Below are 19,290 nucleotides of genomic sequence, written 5' to 3' on the forward strand. Positions count from 1 at the left end.
ACATAAAATTTAAAACAAAACAAAAACTACTGGAGGATTACTTACTGAGAAAATTAGCACGTCTCAGAAGATCTTGTCTTCCAAGTTGCAATCTGAGCTCTGAAACATCACCTAATATTTGCTGCTGTTTTTTCCACTTATAACAATATTTGAATCCTGAGACCATGATTTGGAGCTGTCCACTTGAGTCTTATGATTATTCTTAAAGAATAGCTCAAAATCTTTGTTTTCTGGTTCTCTATAGTGACAAAAGCCAAAAGAAGGATAATTCAACCCCAGGAAACAAAAAAATTTCAGTAAATTGGAAATTGGAACTTTGTGTTAGTCATCTCAAAACTCCTTAATTTCATAGGAATAGGCTTTTTTAAAAAGGGCTGTAGTACTTTGCAAAAATATTAGGAATGAATTTTGGTACCAGATTAATTTGGAACTTACTGAATCCCCTATGGAGGTTCTTCTATAACCATGGTCAATGATAAAAATTAATAGCAGTCTACCATTATATTCAAGACCGCATAGGCCTTGGATTCCTGATAACCAAGTGTTTCACACCATTGGACTAAGATTTCTGGCTAACTGGTGTTCTAGACTAAGACCAAAGACTCTAATATACCCTGGGGAAAATAATACCAGCTAAGGTGTTATGATATACATTATAAATAACAAATATTGCTTTTGCCATATCTCATTATAACTGGTATTGTTCATATGTGTTCTAATTATTCTTTTTACTACACAAAAGATGTATTGGTAGCTAGATTTACTATGTAGTGCATAGCTTATAGATAGATGATCTGGTAACATCTGGGCGGGATTATGATGGAATTAAAGGAGAAATATACAACATATGGAGACTGTGAATTCCAACACAAACAGCATTTAAAGGAGCCTGTGATATTCCCTGTGGATAAAGTAAACCGAGATGTCTTTGAATTGCCTCCCTGCTGAAAGGCGATGATTGTGTTTATGTTTTCTTCTCATGGATTATATTAGACAGATGCATCCTTGAAGCTGAATATCTACCAAGATGGCAGCCAAGGGCATGAAGGATAGAATATCTACATTTACCACTCTAGAGAAAGAATCAGTGAACTAGATGGCTGGAGAGCAGAACAGCAAATGCAAGCTGGAGCTATCTTAGGCAAATTATCAAACTATGCCCAATATCTCTTACTTTATGAATCTGCCCTATCCATAGACCAGCGCTTGGGAAATAAGTACTGAAGTGTTCTTCAGGCAGAAATGCTACTGACTGGGGCACCTGGGTGGGTCAGTGGTTGAGTGTCTGCCTTTGGCTCAGGTCATGATTCTGGGGTTCTGGGATGGAGTCTTCCATCAGGCTCCCCACAGGGAGCCTGCTTCTCCCTCTGCCTGTGTCTCTGCCTCTCTCTGTCTCTCATGAATAAATAAATAAAATCAAAAAAAGAAGAAAGAAAGAAAGAAAGAAAGAAAGAAAGAAAGAAAGAAAGAAGAAAGAAAGAAAGAAAGAAAGAAGAAATGCTACTGACTGAATCAGGATCAGACACTCCTGTGAGTCAAATGGAACTGGGCAGATACTGCATGATGAACAATAGTGTATTCAGTCATAAATGACTCTATCCAATAAGGTTAATAGTAACTAAATAGGCCAATCAGACTAGTTTCTTCTGTTATTTGGACTGAAGTTCAGAGAATTTTGAAAGGCCAGGAAATGGACACAGATATAACAGAAATGAATGCACAATGAGAAGAGTAAAGTTCCACTACCCACCTTGCACCAAGGATGGGAATTGTGTTGGAGCTAAAATCAAGAATGGATTGATAAGTGGAGACTTCTTTTACATACCTTCTCTAGTAAATAAAAACAAGGAGATACAGAGGACAGTGAATTTACATCTTGATGGGGCCAAATTAAGAAAAAAAAAAAAAAAGCTCTGCAAATAAGCCCTTGAATAAAAATGGTCACATTAGCAGACATTAAATAGTGTATATCAAAATGCCCTGGATGACATTTGATTCCATAGGTTAGCAAGAGACTGTTTGGGATAAGTAACTGAATCTAGGACAAAACACAAAATATTGGTGATATATTGACCCTTCATTTAGAGGACATATATACTTATGCATATCTGTTTGTATATATGTTTATGTACATATTTCTGCTTTTCTCATTTAGCAAGTAGCTATGGAGAGAACATAATTTGCTTTCAATAATGTGCTTTCAGGAATAATAGGGGATTTTATGAGAAATTATGTATTAAGAGAAATTATGTCCTCTGATCTCTTAAGGTTGTTTGGATCACACATATCACAAAAAGAGAAAAAAATCAAGGCAAGCCTAGGCCAGCTCATGGATTTGAAGTCATCAAACTATATAATCAGAGATGCTTAGATTTAGAAGGAACTGTAGAGGTCATATCAATAGATATACATGGAATGAATATTGGTCTAATGCATGAAAGATCCAGTGAATCTAATAAAAGCCCTACTGAATTGCCTGCTATATTGCCTGGAATTGTTATTTACTTTTCATGTATATTAATTAACACTTCTGTACCCTTCACTCAGTGTTTGCATCATGCCTTGTGTATGGGACATAGTTAAGGAGTCCTTGGTACATCTTTATTGAATTTATACTGTCAGAGATATCTGTGCTAAATGGGGAGGAGCAGATATTCATTTTGTTTTCATCAATCAATCAAAAAAGACTTGTTGAATATTTAATGAGCAATAAATGTGTAAGATAGTGTAGGATAAAATGTATATTCATGAATAAACACCAAGGGAATTAAAAAAAAACAAATTGTAAATTCAGAAAAATAATCTATAATATAAATATCTTTCAGAGAATTGTGATTTCTTATGGATAGCAATTTTTGTTGTCGATGAGGTTCTTCTAGTATAGACAAAAAATTATATTTCCACAAAACAAAATATTTCTAATTTCACTGATGTCAATATCTGTCTCCTAATATTAACCTTCCTAAAACACCCTATCCAAGTTGGATACAGTTGAAAAATTGTTTGTTCATCATAGTCCTTGTATGGGTTCTCTGTTACTTTTTTTTTTTTTTTTTTTTTGTCCCTCTGACTCCTTCTCCTTCAGCTCCTTCCATAGGGATTGCTTAAAATTATTTTACCTGTGTTACTATACCTAAACTCCCTGAGGTCACAAACTGTTTTTCATTTTTGTTTTTTTACTACTGGGTCCTCTGGGCCCACCACAAGGTGACCCTCACTTAGGAGATTAATGTGTATACTTTAATAAAAATGTAGGGAAGGATTATGGTTTTTAGTCCTGATCTCCTTCTTGAGCTGCAGACTTACATGGACCAATCCTCAGCTTGAACATTACCAGGCTTCTCAACCAAGATTTCCAAAATTCAGAATTCATCTTTCATCAAAATAAATCCACAGATCTTTCCATCACTGCAGGTATACCCTAATAACTGAGTCTCTGGACTACTGATACTTCTGACCAGAGGCCCAGAACATCAGACTACAATCATATGAAGATGGGGAGCACGAGTAGCTCAGTCAGTTAAGTGTCTGCATTCAGTTCAGGTCCCGATCCCAGGGTCTTGGGATGGAGCCCTGCATGCTGGATGAGGCTCCCTTTCAGCAGAGAGCTTACTTCTTGCTCTGCCCTTCCCCCTCTTGTGCTCTCTCTTTCTCTCTCAAATAAATAAATAAAATCTTAAATAAATAAATAAAGTAAAACAAAAGAAAATAAAATCATATGCGGAGGAATCCTAGTAACCTATCATAACACCACAGAGTTTCCTAAAAGGAGACCTAACAATGGGTATCCTCTTTAGTGTCAGTATATGTATATGATATACCTAGGCCGATTCTATGTCCTCCTGTCCGCTTCATAAGAGGCTTCTGAAAATTGTTCTTACTAAATACTCTCTAAGTTCTTTAAAGTCAAAATCTCTTGCTAATTAATGTGGTTCTTACTGACCTGGAATTGAAAAATCATTTAAAAATCATTTGGAGAATTTTCAAGATTTCAAGAAAGAAAACATGCACTGTTTTTCTGATGTGGCACAGAACATCAGAAAATATTTTTGAACAAAACTTTGAATTTTTTGGCCCCAAGAAAAGAAAACACCCCAGAAACAAATAAGATGTGTCACAATAATCCATGATTTACAACCCCTTCCCCCGGATCTCCCGTTGCCCTTAGCAATCCCTAAAGCAGAAACAAACAAAACAAATCCTTTCAGCATATCTTCATGAAACTGTCTGGGATGTGACAAAACTTTGAGAAACAGTTTTGTGATAATGGTTTTGCACTTTATTGGTACTTCTCCAGAGGAGGTGGTGAATGGCTGCTTTCAAATACATAGAGCTATCAAAGGCTAAAGTCAATAAAAGCCTCCATAGAATAATTGGGGAAGGAAGAAAACGGGGAAAAACAGAGCATCAAAGGAATGAAAAGGAAAGAAGGACCTATAAATATAAAAGCCTAAGGAGTATATTTTGGGAGAATAGATGATGCAAAACAAAATTGGGAATAGTTATTGGAGGACCAAGGAAGGCAAATAAAACAATGAGATATATGATGCCTGTCCTCCTGCCTCAAGTCTAGCTCATCAAACAGTTTTTCATTCCATTTCGTATATATGAGTTTCCTCTGACTACTGCCAACAGAAAGTGCTTGGATTTTCTGACTTTTTTTTCACTGTCAAAGGAAATAATAGATTGATAAGATTCAAAAGGAACCAATATAACCTCCTCTTCAAGAATGAGAAAAAAATACAAATTGAATTGTTAATGAATAGATCTATTTTTCATGTTCTTGAAAATAATACTAGCACTGATTATAATAATAAAGTATAGTATTATGTTTAAAAAAGCCTGTCTAGGAATCAGAAGGCCAGAATTGGTTGAAAAAATTGTACTTTACTTAAAATACCACAGACTATATTATGTAATTAAAAGAACTTGGAACTAATCTTCCATCTCTGGGAATACCTGAGTGACAAATCACCAAAGAATATCCCAGAGAATTATCTTTGTTGTACCAACGCACACAGAGGTGGGAGAAACCCTCTATCTGGAGAGAATAACTCACTTGAAGTGAGAGGGCAAGTTATCAAATCAAAAGAGTCAAGCAGCCTAACTATGATCTTTGAAGCAGGCTGGCTTAGTTTGGACAGGCTAGAAGAAGATGCCAGCCAATGTGGGCACATAGCCACTCAGAAACCTGGCCAGGATTCCAGTTTAAAGTTAAATTTTAGAAGCCTAGAATTACAGAAGGGTTAAAGAGCCTAGATATGTGCCAAACACTGATTCTGACCCCCTCAAGGGATCAAAAGAAAATAATCATGAACCACAGAAAGTGAATACACTGGAGACAGAGGATAGAAACAAGCTGACAGTCTAGGGAGATCAGGTGAGCTGGAGATCTGGGGGTAAAATTTTAACAGAAATAGAAATGGATGATTCAATCTTTAGGTTCATTTTTTGGCACTGGCATCAACCAGTTCTGTGACTTTGAACAAGTTCTATAACCTTCTAGTATTCAGTTTACTCATCACTAACAAAAAAGGACAGGACTAAATGTTTTCAAAGTACTGCCCTACTCAGAGACACTATTATTTTCTATTCATGATAGTGTTTGCAATTATATGGTGCTCTGCACCTCCAAAATGTATTTACGCGATAGTGTTTGTTCTTTGAAACAGTCCTGTGTGGTAGCTCATATAGAAAACACTATACCTCATTTTAAAGATAAGAAAATGAAGGCTTAGAAAGGTAAGATGACTTTCTCAAGGTTGCTTAGCTAATTAGCATCAGAGCAAAGACTAGAAATGTTGGTCTACTGTACTTGTAACTACTTCACATTATTCCTTTCAGCAAAATTGTTAAAGCTTTATGTAGGGAAAACGATTTTCTTACTTGCATTTTCTTCAACTGCCTTATGTCAACAGGGGTTAAGAACTTCCTGAGAAAAATAGAAAAAAAAAAAAAGGTCAGGATTGGAAAAAGAGAAAGCCTGTACATTTGTATATTGAAAGAAAATGTAAACAAAGTTAAACAAGCAATTGTTTAGCAAATGTATACTGAGAACGGGCAATGTGCAAGGTTCTGTGTCTGGTGCTGTGGGAAATACAAAGATTTTTTAAAAGCAACATATTTGCCCAGATAGAGATTCTATTATCCAGTAGAAACATCAGATATGTCTTGAGGGAATCCTTTTATAAAGCACGGAATATAATAAATGGTTTAAAATATATATTCCTCAGAAATTTCAGAAAAGGTTCAAATAAAATCCAGTTATGGACAAGTCAGGGAAAATCTGAAAACTTGGTATTTGTATTTGGAAATAAAGTGGAATATCCTGCGAATTTCTGAAGATTAGAAATCTGCCAGATTAAAGTGTACGTTGGTTAATGTAGGAAACTAGAAATGAGTAAAAAAGAGACAATTTAGTTGGCAGCTAATTATTCAGTGGTGGCCACATAAGAAACAGCACATCACATCACTCCTATCTCTCCTTGCCTCCTTTCCTCTTTTCTTCACCTTTATTCTTTGTCTTAAGTTCTGCTTTCAATGGACCCAAGATAAGATAATAACCTGTGTTTAATGATCTGGAACATCATAAAGGAAAAAGTGTTAGAGTAGAATGTTTAGTGAAATAAGGTACACTCCACTATAAAAGATTCTCAAAGAATTCTTGTACTATTATAAAATATTATAGGTTCATAGAACTAGGTAAATCCATCAGGATAAGTACAAATTTTCCTCAGTTGATAATGTGTAGGAAGTCTCAACAAAACTGTAGATGTTTTAGGCATGCATAAATGTGTAAACAAACATTTGTAAAACAAGTTGTGAACCTAAACATTACATTAGAAAAATACATGAAGAACATAGCGTAGTTATTCTTATGTAAATGTGTATATTTTTTTTTATTTTAAAGAAATAATTGAATGAAATAGGAATGCTTGCAATGTAGGGGTGCGCTGGAATTGATATGTGATTTTATTATCCGACATGTATTGAAAACAACAGTGAATTAAGGTCAGCACTGTTAGCTTCAGATTCCAGCACTGTCAAGATTTAGGCCTTCAAACTGGAATAAGTCATTTCACTTTCTGGACCTCAATCAATGAGCAAGTTGGAGGAGTCACAATTTTTGCGAATTATGTACTACAGAGCAGGAGTCCAAAAAAGGTGATCTTTTAAAAAAGCATTCTGTTGTAAAATATATTGAAGAAACACCTGTACATCATCTCCAATTTGTAGCTTCTCAAGAAATAATGCATATTAAAAGCTCAGGAAAGCCCTACAGTAAAGAAATATTTTTAATTCCATCTTGACATTTTCCAAATTTAAAATATTTTGAAATTTCTTGTTCAAAAAAAAATTTCTTGTTCCATTGTCCATATGAACATCTTATGACATAGTTTTCTGTGGATCTAATTTTTGGAAATGCAGGAATATGAGATTTAAAGTCCTCAGATACTAAAATAAAATAAGTAATTAGTTAAAATAAATAAATGAATGAAGTTGTAGGATCCTAATGACTAATATGATCTTACTAGAAAGATTGCACTGGGGAAAACAAAAAAAGAAAGATTACACTGGAATTTGAAATCCCCTTCACACCATCCTCTACCCAGAGCCAAAGAAAGCGGACTGACGTAAGCAGAAAGCCTGAGCCTGAGGGCTTCGGGAGAAAGAGGTGAACGAAGTGTTACTTCCTCCTGTGGAAGAGGTGAAATTGAGTTTTGATTAACCAAAGGACTTGAAGTATGGTAGGGGGTTCCAGATCCAAACATGAAGAAGAACAGCTAGTGATGCATTTTCTGATCACATAGAGCAGGGTTTTCCCACTTCAGCACTGTTGTGTTTGGGGTTGGATGTTTCCTTGTTGCAGGGATGTGGTCCTGTGCATTTTGACATCCTAACTAGCTTCCCTGGCCTCTCACAACTAAAAGTTGTAGCAATAAGGAGGCAAACTTCAGGAAAAGCCCATGTCCCCTCCATAGGTATGAAGAAAATGCACAATAGGTATCTGGAAAAAATGGAAAGGCAGGAAGTGGGAGAGGAGAAATGGGGTGAGAGAGGAAGGACTTAAGGGACAAGAGAAGAGAAAAAGATGAAAGGACAAAAAGGTGCAGGAACAGAAAGAAAGGAGAAGAAGGAAAGAAAAGATGCTTATAATTATTTCAACTCCATAGTGGAGGAGTTGAGGCTATCTGAGGTCCTTTTTGGCCCATCTATAGGCAGCATGAGCTTGGAAAACAAAAAGACCTGATTTTATTCATAGTTCTGTATCTCTTGTGTCATCTTAAGTAGTTCAGTTAACCTGAGCTTCTGCTTCTTGTCTGTAAAATGTGGATTACAGTGTTGTAGGTTTGTTTTATGGACTAGAGAGAATGTATGTAATGAGTTTAGCACCTTGCTAAGAATTTAATAAATGGTAGCTGCTTTTATTATTGCTATTTTTCCTTGGGACTTAATCATGTGCTATCTTTTTTGTCAATTAACTTCATATGTCTCTTGTTCTTATTCTTACGTTTCATTAGCCAGTGTGTGCTAGATTACGCTGCCATAATAAACAACTTTAAAATCTCAGATGCTTAAATGACACCTTACTTCATGTCTATTTTATGTTAGTGAAGTCTCTGCTCTCATTTGTCCTTGCTCACAGACCCAGGCTGATGGAGTCTTCATCATCTGGAAGGTCAGTGGGTACCATGGCAGCAGGGGAATTATGTAGCAGCTTTTAAACATTTTTCGAAGTAGTGACACACATCACTGCTGCTCATATTCTTTGGCTAACACAAGACACATTGCCACATGGCCAGCTCCAAGGCAGTAGTGAATGCAACCCTCATATGCTCAATAAAGGAGACATAATAAAAACTAGCAAAAGCACCATATCTCTCTGACCAAGTTTCATCATTGATAAAACAGGGAAATCAGAACACCTCTCTCATAGAGTTGTTATAAACATTACAGTGGTAAATACACGTGGAATATTTAGAACGATGTTTAGCATATGGTAATCATGTAATCATTGCTAATTGCTAGATATTGAGATCTATTGTTATTGGAAACCCTTCTAAGACCCGAGCCATGGTTTGTGCTGCCTTGCCACCCCATCAGCACTCTCCCTGGGGCTTTGCACCATCTAGTTATTCAATAAATATTTGTTGAATTGAATTGAATAGTGTTGTAGCAACATGCCTAGGACCACCCACTGGCTGGTAGACCAACCACATGTAGGTTTATCAGTTCCATTTCCCCTGCCAAACACCAATGCACTTCGCTAAGCATCCGTCAGCAGTGATTCTCCATTTTGATGATGGAATTGACCTTAATGTAAATGTTCCCAGCCACATAAAACATGTTGTGAAGTGCACAACAGCAGGCATAGTTGACTGCCAGCTGCCATCACACTATGTGATGCAGTGTACTCCTCCACAATGCCTTTCTTAGAAATATCCCAACAGTCAGCACACATGATATCAGTGATACATTTTAATGAACTTTTCAAAAGAAAAATAAAAAGAAATGCAGACTTTAAAAACAAGGGCCTGCATCCTGATAAACAAATATTCTTTGATTGGAGCCTGGTAGAGGGGTCACTACCTATTTGGAGCCTAATGGAATTATGTTTCTTTGCATTACTCACACAATTAAATATAAGGCCCCAGGGGGCAAATGCACCAGGAAAAAAATGTAACTAAATTCTAGTCTCCTCTCTGCCACTCTCTCATGAGAAACCGTGAGCACTACTTAAGTTTTCTGGTTATTAGTTTATGCACCTAACAAAAGGGAAAATAATGTTTGCAGGATCTCTTTCTAAAAGCTGATAAAAGAAATCGAGAGGATAAGAAATAGCAAAATTCTATGAATAGGTAAAATTATTATGCAAATATCAGGAACTATCAGTAAAAATATTTTATTTTGATTTTTAGTATCCTCTTTATTTCTTGACCTTTCCATATTTGATCTTAATCAAAGTTCTCCTGTTAGGTTTCCCACTCTTCCCTATAAATCATGGGTAATGAGTTGCAAGTTAAAATAGAAAAAGAGCAAGTTGATCTCAGCCATGTCCTGGATAGATACTGTTCATGAGTTTGTGCTGAACCCTGAGATCTTGATAATAATAGAGAGGATCATCTCAATCCATTTAGATTTCTCTAATCTGGAATTTGGAAAGATGATAAAAAATAAATTGAGAACCACCAAACCCAGTAGTAAATGGAGAACTGAGTGGAATGTATGAGCATTGAGAAGTATGTGCATCTAAACACAAAGGCTCTACAGAGGGGCTCTGGGATAGGACCTAGTTATGCTTTACTAGTAAATTTCATGTAAAATTCCCATTTAGAAAAATGCACTTGAGGAAGTGACAGATACAACAATATTCCTTGAGGATACTATCTATTTGTTGCCTTTTTTTTTTTTTTTTTGGTTCTTTTTCTTATCTACTAAAGGAAGGAAAGAAAAGAGAAAAGAAAGGAGGGAAAGATAAAATAAGGAAGGTACAAAAACATTGATTAACAGCCTACTTTGTTTCAAGCAAGAGGTCAAATAATTTATACATCAGACATTTAACCACCCAACAATACTGGAAAAATCTTTATTACTGCCATTTACCAGATGAAAAAAATGGGTAACAGATTAACTGTGTTAACTTGTATGGTTATCACGTGGCTATCAAGCAGCAGGTGTCTATTTGATTTCAGACTGTCATTTGTTAATTTACTGACATATTAACAACATGAATGATTTGAATAGTGCTGAACAGCACTATTGAATATTGAACAATATGGTAACCATTCATGAAGTTACTTACATTTGAACTAGTTAAAATTAAGTAAAATTAAGAATGTAGTCCCCCATTTGCATTAGTCACATTTCAAGTATCCAATCACTACATGTGCTGAAGGGCTGGCTACTATAGTTGACAGTGGAAATTTAGAACATTTCTATCATTGCAAAAAATTCCACTGGCTAGAGCTGGTTTAGAATGTAAGCTTTTCATGGGTCAGAAATAATCTATTTCTGTTTATTTTTATGAGGCTTATTACTGAACAAACATTGTGATTTCTGATTCTTCTTTGAGGAAAATATTTTACTAGACAAAAAAAATGCCAATCAATCTTTGATTATTTTAACACGGAGGAAAATAAATTCCATGAGGTTCAAGTCTAAATTCTCAGTAGACCTCTGCAAAGTGATTGGTGAAATTTATGAGCACAGCTGGTTTGCAGTTGTAAAACCCTATATTTTTTAATGCAAAATGGCATCTGTGCCTGCTAATTGGATACTTAGGCATACACACAATAAATTGCCTGGGAATTAGAAAGGTGTATTTCTTAAGTCCTGCCCACATCTTGCCATTTTGAGAATCATTGCTGGGATTCATTTTTCCTCCTTGTTATTCTTGTAGAGGAGGTGGAAAAAAGCCTTCTCCTTGTTATAAATATTGCCGGTTGGGAATACATCCTTCCTCCTCCTAATCCAGCTTTAATCCTTTCAAGCTCTGAACTAAGAAACCACTGTCTGCTGTGGTAGCTGCCATTCTAAATAAGTTTGAGCTCTGTGATCATTGCCACCTGTCTGGTCAGAAAGGAAAAATCAAACTTGTAAATGCTATAGGCAAACTTGTCTTAGGAGTTGGATTCGAACGTTACTGAGGCCATAGAAAAGAAGTCAAGATAAAGCCTTGCCTAGCCTGTGTTTGAACATTTTAGTTCTTTGTGGGTACTCTCAAGTTTGCAGTGCAATGGCAACAGTAGAATCTAGGGATGTTCTGTTACAAGTCTCATGCAAAAGTTTATTAAATTTGCTCTCATAATTATTGTAAGCCCTAGAAAAGATGACTTGAGCTCAGGAGCCTATACTTCTCCCACCTGAGCAGATTGCTTTTTATCATTCTTCCGTGCACTGGTAATTTCCATTAGAAAGCTTGCTAACCTGGTATTGACAATTACAAGCCATAATCAGAAGGTGAAAAAGGCTCACCCACTCTGATCTGTGGTAAAGCCGATACCAGCTCTCTGGGAAGAAAAGAAACATAAGAAAGTAAACACCGAACTGCTGGTGTATCTGCCCTTTTTATGTGAGCACGACAAAGTGTGAAACATGAATGCAGAGAAAGAGAATGATTTTCAGAGATTTAATCCCTTTAGAATAGAAAGCTTTGGTTGCCTTTTAAGGAGCCTTTTCACCTCAAGGTCACAGCTTGAATCTCATCTGGATTTATGTATAGTGTTCGCATTCAATTATTTTTGAGCTCTTTCTGCAGTATTGGTTCCTTGAGTTGCATATATTGTTTATGCCCATTGGGCCTTTTGCACATTTGTCCTGCTCATTCTTGTCTGGTTAATATGCCCTGATCTTTTAAATTGGCTGATTGGGGGTATGATGGATGGGTTATCCTCCTTCCTCCTTCCTCCTTTCTCCATCAAGATATAATCAAGTTGGAATCAGACTTCCTGGCCCTTGACGCTCAACCGGAAAACAAAAACAAAAACAAAAAGTGAGCAGCTCTGGTAACAGGGTAGTGCTTGGTGGCCCTTGGCCCTTGGAAATATAGGATCTGTCTAGCTGTTTTCAGCCAGCATAGAAGCTTCAAAATAAAGAAAATCAACTGACTATGTGGAAAATTACTTATTTAGAAAAATCAAAAATCACTCTCTCTCTCTTTTTTATATATGTATATATATATATATATATATATATATATATATACACACACACACACATACACACACATGTATATGCCCATATATGTATATATACGCATAAGTATTTGTGTGTATATATATACACACAAAAAAACACAAATGGCCTACATATATTTATTTTAAGGATAACAGTAATTTTTGTTAATAACTATTAATTAGGAACTTATTATGTGAAAGTCACTACCAGGGACTGTAGGTTCTCAAAGTACCATACCCTCCCTTAATTAATCTATTAAACAGTAAGAAACATATATTTGTGCAAAATAAAAATTAAGGTATAGAGCAACATGATGACAAACAAGAAATATATAATAAATCCTTCAGACTCACAGTGACAGAGGAATATTGTAGTCTGGGTTGATTAAGGAAGACTTCTTACCAGAGGTCAGACACGGAGAATATACAGCACATGAATGAGATAGGCAGAAAAATTAAATTGTAGGCCATTCTAGAAAGTTATAAGTTGAAAGTATGCATAGGGTGGGCTGTGGATTAGCATGGAGCATGATCCTTTAGAAGATGCATTTGAGAGGTTTGGAGACAAACTGAAGCATCCCTTTTTTCTTTCCTACATGCCTAGTCAATCCTTCCTTTCTTTGTCCTAATTTCCTTGTTCCTCCTACTAATAGGAGGCAGCAGACCTAGGCCTGCAGCCCTATCCTGCAGAATCTACAATCCCTGAGCTCTGAAATGCTGAGATGACCTTTGAAGGCTGCAAGATGAGGAGCCCAGCTGAGGATTCCAGCAGGAGAAGAAAACCAAGCTTAACAGTGCTCAAATTGTGGTTTGGGGCTTTAACATTTTTCTTTCCTTTTCTTTTAGAGCCATCAATTGCCTTCTACAGACATTGAATTCACTTACAAAGTTAGAACAGAGAAATAAAGTGGAATGCAATGATCAGGAAATTCCATTTGTTTTTTTCTCCCTTTCATCATTTTGTTGAATGTGTGCAGAACTATATGAGGTTATTCATTTGTACCCAAGCAGGAATATAGGATTTGCCATATTGGATCAGCCCATTGGTCCATCAATGTTGTATTCTCATAGCCTCTGGCACCAGATGATACATGAAGCACCAGAGGAGAGCAAACTCCCCCTTTCTCTCCCCAACCCACAAGGCAGAGAGTCAATTGTGCAATATATGGGGTGAAAAGTCTTAGTTGCTCAGGCTGGAACTATATGAATGGAATATGGATATAAAGATGCCCACATAGGGCAGACGCTACATCAGCTGAGGACCAATTTAGGCAGTTCTTACTTTAGAAATTGTGTCCCATGGCTTCCTGCTCACTTTCAATTATAAGAACTATTATTTATCTTGCAATAATAAATTGAAATAGTGGAATCAAACAGCCTCATTCCAGAAAGATAAAGACAACACTATATGATAACTGACATATGGCTGCTTTCTCTCTGGTGAACGCATAAATGCAGTCAAAACTAGAATTTAACATAATGCCTCAGAATCTGACCCCTCTTCCTTCGGTAATTATTAAAATGGATTCACAGTCTGTTCAATTTTTTAGCCTACTCACTCATTTGCTCATCAGACAAAGACTATATTGTGTGGGAATCTATCCAGTGTAGGGTGCTACAAGGAAGACCTCCAAGGCTCACTATGGTTGGGGAGTTGAGGTATCAAGTGTAATCACAGTGCAAGTGAGAGCATGGTCTGTGTCACAGGTGTGGCCAACTGAAATAATGCATGCATCCAGAAGATAGGGACCAATTCCAGATGATAGTAGATGGAACAAGCACTGTGCAGATATTTTCTTTCCGAAGGAGAATCTGAACATAACATAAAATAATCAGACATCCACAGAATACAATATTTGTGCAAAGTAAAAAATATTGTTAGTTTTACCAATAAATTATAGGGTGAGAGTTGTGTTCAACTATAGATAAGTTTCCTGATCTGTATAATTTTGCAAAATTACTTCTAGTTTTATCAGGGATTGTCAACTTGAAGCCCCACCCAGACATGTTGATAGTGATTATAATAATGATGGCAGAGCCAGCTATATAATCTCTGGCACTCAGTATAACATGAAACTAGAGAGACCCCAGTTCAAAAATTCAAAAAGCAGAGGGGAAGGTACCCTTAAATATATTAAAATATAAGACTTTTCCCTTTATTCTGTAGTCTCTTGTTCAACCTGTCATGGTGCATTTTATTTGCTATTTAATGTCATCCTAATTAGTGAAAAATTAAATTTAAATTATTTGCGTGAATTTTACTGTTAATTTTATATTATGCAATGCCAGTTTTAAGTGCACATATAAAGGCACTTATGTGTGGAATCACTAAAATTGCACAATTCATAATTTGAGCTCATACTCTTTATAAATTTTGTTCTTACCAGAACAGTGGACCCTACACAAAACTAACAATTATACACATTTCACTTTTTTTCCCCAGGAAGTTAGGATTTTTTTTTTTTTATTATAAGGGGCTTATCTTAGGGTAACAGTGATTGCAGTGCTTGCAGACCCATGTGGAAAATATTACCTCTTTGGTGCGGCTAAGGCTTTCCAGTTGGACATTCAGCTGCTATTTGTCCCTTGAGGAACTGAGTCTCCTTCACCTGTCTCCACTCACTCTCCTACTTCTTGGTGCCCTCACACTTGGCCTTCTGTTTCTTCATTTGCCTCTCCAATCTTCTCTTTCCTATTTCTAATTCTTCAATTTTCCTCTCCATGTCTGACTTCCCTATTCAGCCTACAGCACTTTCCTGGAGCCAAATGCCACCCTACTGTCGTATGAGGCCTCGTAGGTGGTGATTGTCATATGGTTCTCATCCTGAACTAACAGCAAAAACTGTCCCCTCTCCACACAGTTGATGGTGACCTCCTGGATCAGTTTGTCAAAACACCATGAGTAGAGCTCCCTACGCACAGGGAAGATGCTGGTCTCCCTGGCCTGCTGCTGCTGCTGCAGTTACAAATTCAGCTGCCCTAGGGGTGCACCAAAACCATCCTTGTGCCAAGGGTGCTGGATCCATGGCTGCATGTCATCCACCCCCTCCTTTATGGGCAAGATGGCATTCAAAATTTCTTCTGCCTGCTTTGTAGGATCCGGGGCACAGGAAAGTTGAAGGGAGCTTGGTCTTTGGTGGCTGTGGGACTAGATCTGAGGGTCCAGGCTGCTAGGAGCTGACTTTCAGTGGCCCTCCTTTGGGGTTCTGTTTCTCTGTGTTCTGGCTCACCAACACTGGATGTATCACACTTGAGCAGAGAGTCCGCAAGAGGGATCATGATCGTGACTTTTTTGACTTTTTGATATGCATGCATTCCACCAATACTCTCTACCTTTAGCCTAATGATAAATCAGAAATAATTGAAAAGGAAAGAACTATGGGTTTCCCTATCGTTTTCTTTCCTTTTCAGACAAGTTTTCAGTGTGAGTGGTTAGCTAATCTATAGGGAAGTAACTTGAGTTAAGAAAGGATATAATGAAAAAAAAAAAAAAGAAAGGATATAATGGAGATCCTGGAATGTTCATGATTATTGGACTGTAATTGTCTTCCTTCCTCATTCAAAGCAAGTTCTGGTTCAAATGGAAAGCATGGTCCCTTGGGGAAAGTGTGGCCTTACTTAGTCATAAACGTTAACACATTTACCCTGTACTTTTAAGTCTTACTGAACTCAAATTCACCTCGAGTCCATCAGAATTCTGTGCTATAGTAACGTGTGAGTTTTAAATGCAAATAGTTGGCGAGTAATGTTGGTAAGAATGCATATTTCAGGTATCAACTCTGCTCACATGCACACCTCATTGCCTCATTGAACTTCACTTATAAAATACAAGTTCAAAGGTAAAATTATAAAGAATTCAAGATGGTGACAAGAGCAATAAAACCAAATACAGAGCCCCTTTAAGACAGAGGTCTGACCAGCAACTATCCTGGCCCAAGCCCATGAAGCCGGTCTTAATAATGTTTTTCACAAAATGTCTAACACTTATTGTACACTGCTATGTGATAAAGCTGCTTCATATACATTATATCTTTAATTTTTACAACAGCTCTATTTGCCATATGAGGAAATTGAGATTTTGATACACTAAGCAATGAGCTTCTAAGTCCTTAATACTCAAAGTATGGTTCTCTGGACCGTCATCAGCCGAAATCTGTTGGGAATGCAAAATCCTGGGCCGTCTTGCAGACCTGCTGGATCCTAATCTGATCCACTTTCTAGAGTGCCCCAGGTGATTTGTGTACACATTAAAGTTTGACAAGCACTGTCTGAGTCAGTCTGATGCTAAGCAAAAGGGGTCATAATATGTATCAAGTCCTATCTGGCTTCAGACCTTAAACATGAAACCAATACCCTACTGTCATATAATCCAAATTTCTGATGATGGGCCCCAGTCATGTGTATTAAAAGACAGATCTAAATTTCCAGTGGACCGTGATCTGCACCATTGGTAATAACCACTGGCCTGGAAAATTCTACCATGCCTTCCAGTTTTACAAACTATGGTAACTTTATAAATCATATTCTTATGGAACACAAAAATAATGTCAGGGAATACAGGGGAAGAGATATATTTCTGAGGTTAATGTAAAAGACTTTAAGAGAAGATCAGTTTTGAGCTGGGTTATTTAGCTTGGACAAGAGAAGTTGGAAAAGATACTTGCAAAAGACCTTTTCAAAATATTCAGTGTTATGCTCCATGAACACTGATCAGTTGGTTTCCTAACTCCATAGAGCTCTGTAAACCTCCAAGAGGGACAGACATCTCTCTTCACCCTAAATAAAATCAATCCATTTATAGACACAAGAATTGTTCTAGGGGAAGTTAATTCACCTCAATTCAATTATATATTATGCAAATAGATATTGGGTTGCATATATATATTAAGTACAGAACACTGTTTGGTGCCATAGAGAGTAATAGAGATGCAAGACACAACCATCATCAGCGAGCCTCTGCTCTAGCAGACGTTTAGTTATTTAGCAAATACTCTATAATGCATAAGAGCTTTAGAGATATTAACTCATTTAATCCTCATAATATTCTTATAAAGAATGTACTCTTTTCACCATCTACATCTTGTAAATAAGGAAACTAAGGCACAAAGAGGTCAAGTACCTGACCCTAATTCACACACTAGTGGGAATGGATTTGAATGCAATCCTTCTGGTTCCAGAATCAATGTTCTTAATTGCTACCCTAGGCTGCTTCTAGGACACACAAATTATTTTATTATGGGACAAAATTAAACTACAAGAGCAAGGTGGGGTGGGAGGAAGGATAGGTTTGATACAAAATTTTAACTATATTGACAGAAAATCTGCTATGACAAGAATCTGGGATGCAAGGGACTAAAGAGTGAACACTTTTTAAAACAGGTATAAAACTGTAATTCAAAAATAAAACATTTTCTCTAGAAAAAAATACAAACTGTGGAGATGACACTATTTTCTGGGGGGAGGGGGGTGTTTACTATCTATATTTTTATCATTTACCACCACATGGATGATTTTTTTTCACCGATTTCAATTGATATGCCTTATTTTTAATTCCTGGTTCTTTACCAGAAGTTTTACTAAGTAGATCAAGTTAAGGGATATTTAGTTCTCTCAAAGTCATTTTAGAACTTGTTCTGTCTAGAATGGCTAAAATTAACAAGGCAGCATTTAACAATCCTAAAATTAACAGATGTTGGTGAGGATGCAGAGAAAGGAGAACACTCTTACACTGTTGGTGGGACTGCAAGCTGGTGCAGCCACTCTGGAATAAAGTGTGGAGGTTCCTCAAAAGGTTGAAAACAGAGGTACCCTACGACCCAGGAATAGCACTACTGGGTATTTACCCCAAAGATACAAATGTAGTGATCTGAAGGGGTACCTGCACCCCAATGTTTACAGCAGCAATGTCCACAATAGCCAAACAATGGAAAGAACCCAGATGTCCAACGACAGATGAATGGATAAAGAAGATGTGTTATATATATATAATGTGTGTATATACATACATGTGTGTTATATATACATACACACACTTATATAATGGAATATCATACAGCCATCAAAAGGAATGAAATCTTGCCATTTGCAATGACATGGGTAGAACTAGAGAGTTTATGTTAAGTGAAATAAGTCAATCAAAGAAAGACAATTATCATATGATCTCATCCATATGTGGAATTTAAGAAACAAAATAGAAGATCATAGAGGAAGAGAGGGAAAAACAAAACAAGACAAAGTCAAAGAGAAAAACAAACTATGAGACTCTTAGTCATAGGAAACAAACTGAAGGTTGTTGGAGGGGCAGGGGTGGGAGGATGGGATGACTGGGTGATGGACATTAAGGGAGGCACACGATACGTGATATGATGAGCACTGGGTATGATATAAAACTGATGAATCACTGAAGTCTATCTCTGAAACTAATAATATAATATATGTTAATCATTTTAATTTAAATTTAAAAAAGAAGTTGTTCTGTCTAACCATGTGAATTACAAATACACAGCTTTAAATCAAAACAAAGAGTACATTTTATTGTCAGAGCCCCAGGCACTGGGCATGTGACTCTGACTTCTCGTGCTGATTTTCAATGAAGGATCTAGATACTGTAAAG

At 36.7% G+C, this 19,290-nt stretch overlaps 2 long non-coding RNA genes and 1 pseudogene across 4 annotated transcripts in view; 1 reads left to right on the top strand and 2 right to left on the bottom strand.

Annotated features, from left to right (window-relative positions):
• Positions 1-19,290, top strand: part of LOC140594955 (uncharacterized) — a 35,806-nt gene that overhangs the window by 15,906 nt on the left and 610 nt on the right. The window lies entirely within an intron of this gene.
• LOC140594954 (uncharacterized) overlaps positions 1-19,290 on the bottom strand; it is a 312,365-nt gene that overhangs the window by 12,541 nt on the left and 280,534 nt on the right. For 2 of the 3 annotated variants that reach the window (XR_011996238.1, XR_011996240.1), the window contains exon 4: positions 5,887-5,932. The exons of the other annotated variant lie outside the window; for it this stretch is intronic. This is a non-coding gene — a long non-coding RNA (uncharacterized lncRNA). The remainder of the gene's footprint in view (positions 1-5,886; positions 5,933-19,290) is intronic. 3 annotated transcript variants of the gene reach the window in all.
• Positions 15,224-15,956, bottom strand: LOC112918781 (axonemal dynein light intermediate polypeptide 1 pseudogene; annotated as a pseudogene).

The sequence above is a fragment of the Vulpes vulpes genome, chromosome 13 (assembly GCF_048418805.1).
Source record: "Vulpes vulpes isolate BD-2025 chromosome 13, VulVul3, whole genome shotgun sequence".
NCBI lineage: Eukaryota > Metazoa > Chordata > Mammalia > Carnivora > Canidae > Vulpes > Vulpes vulpes.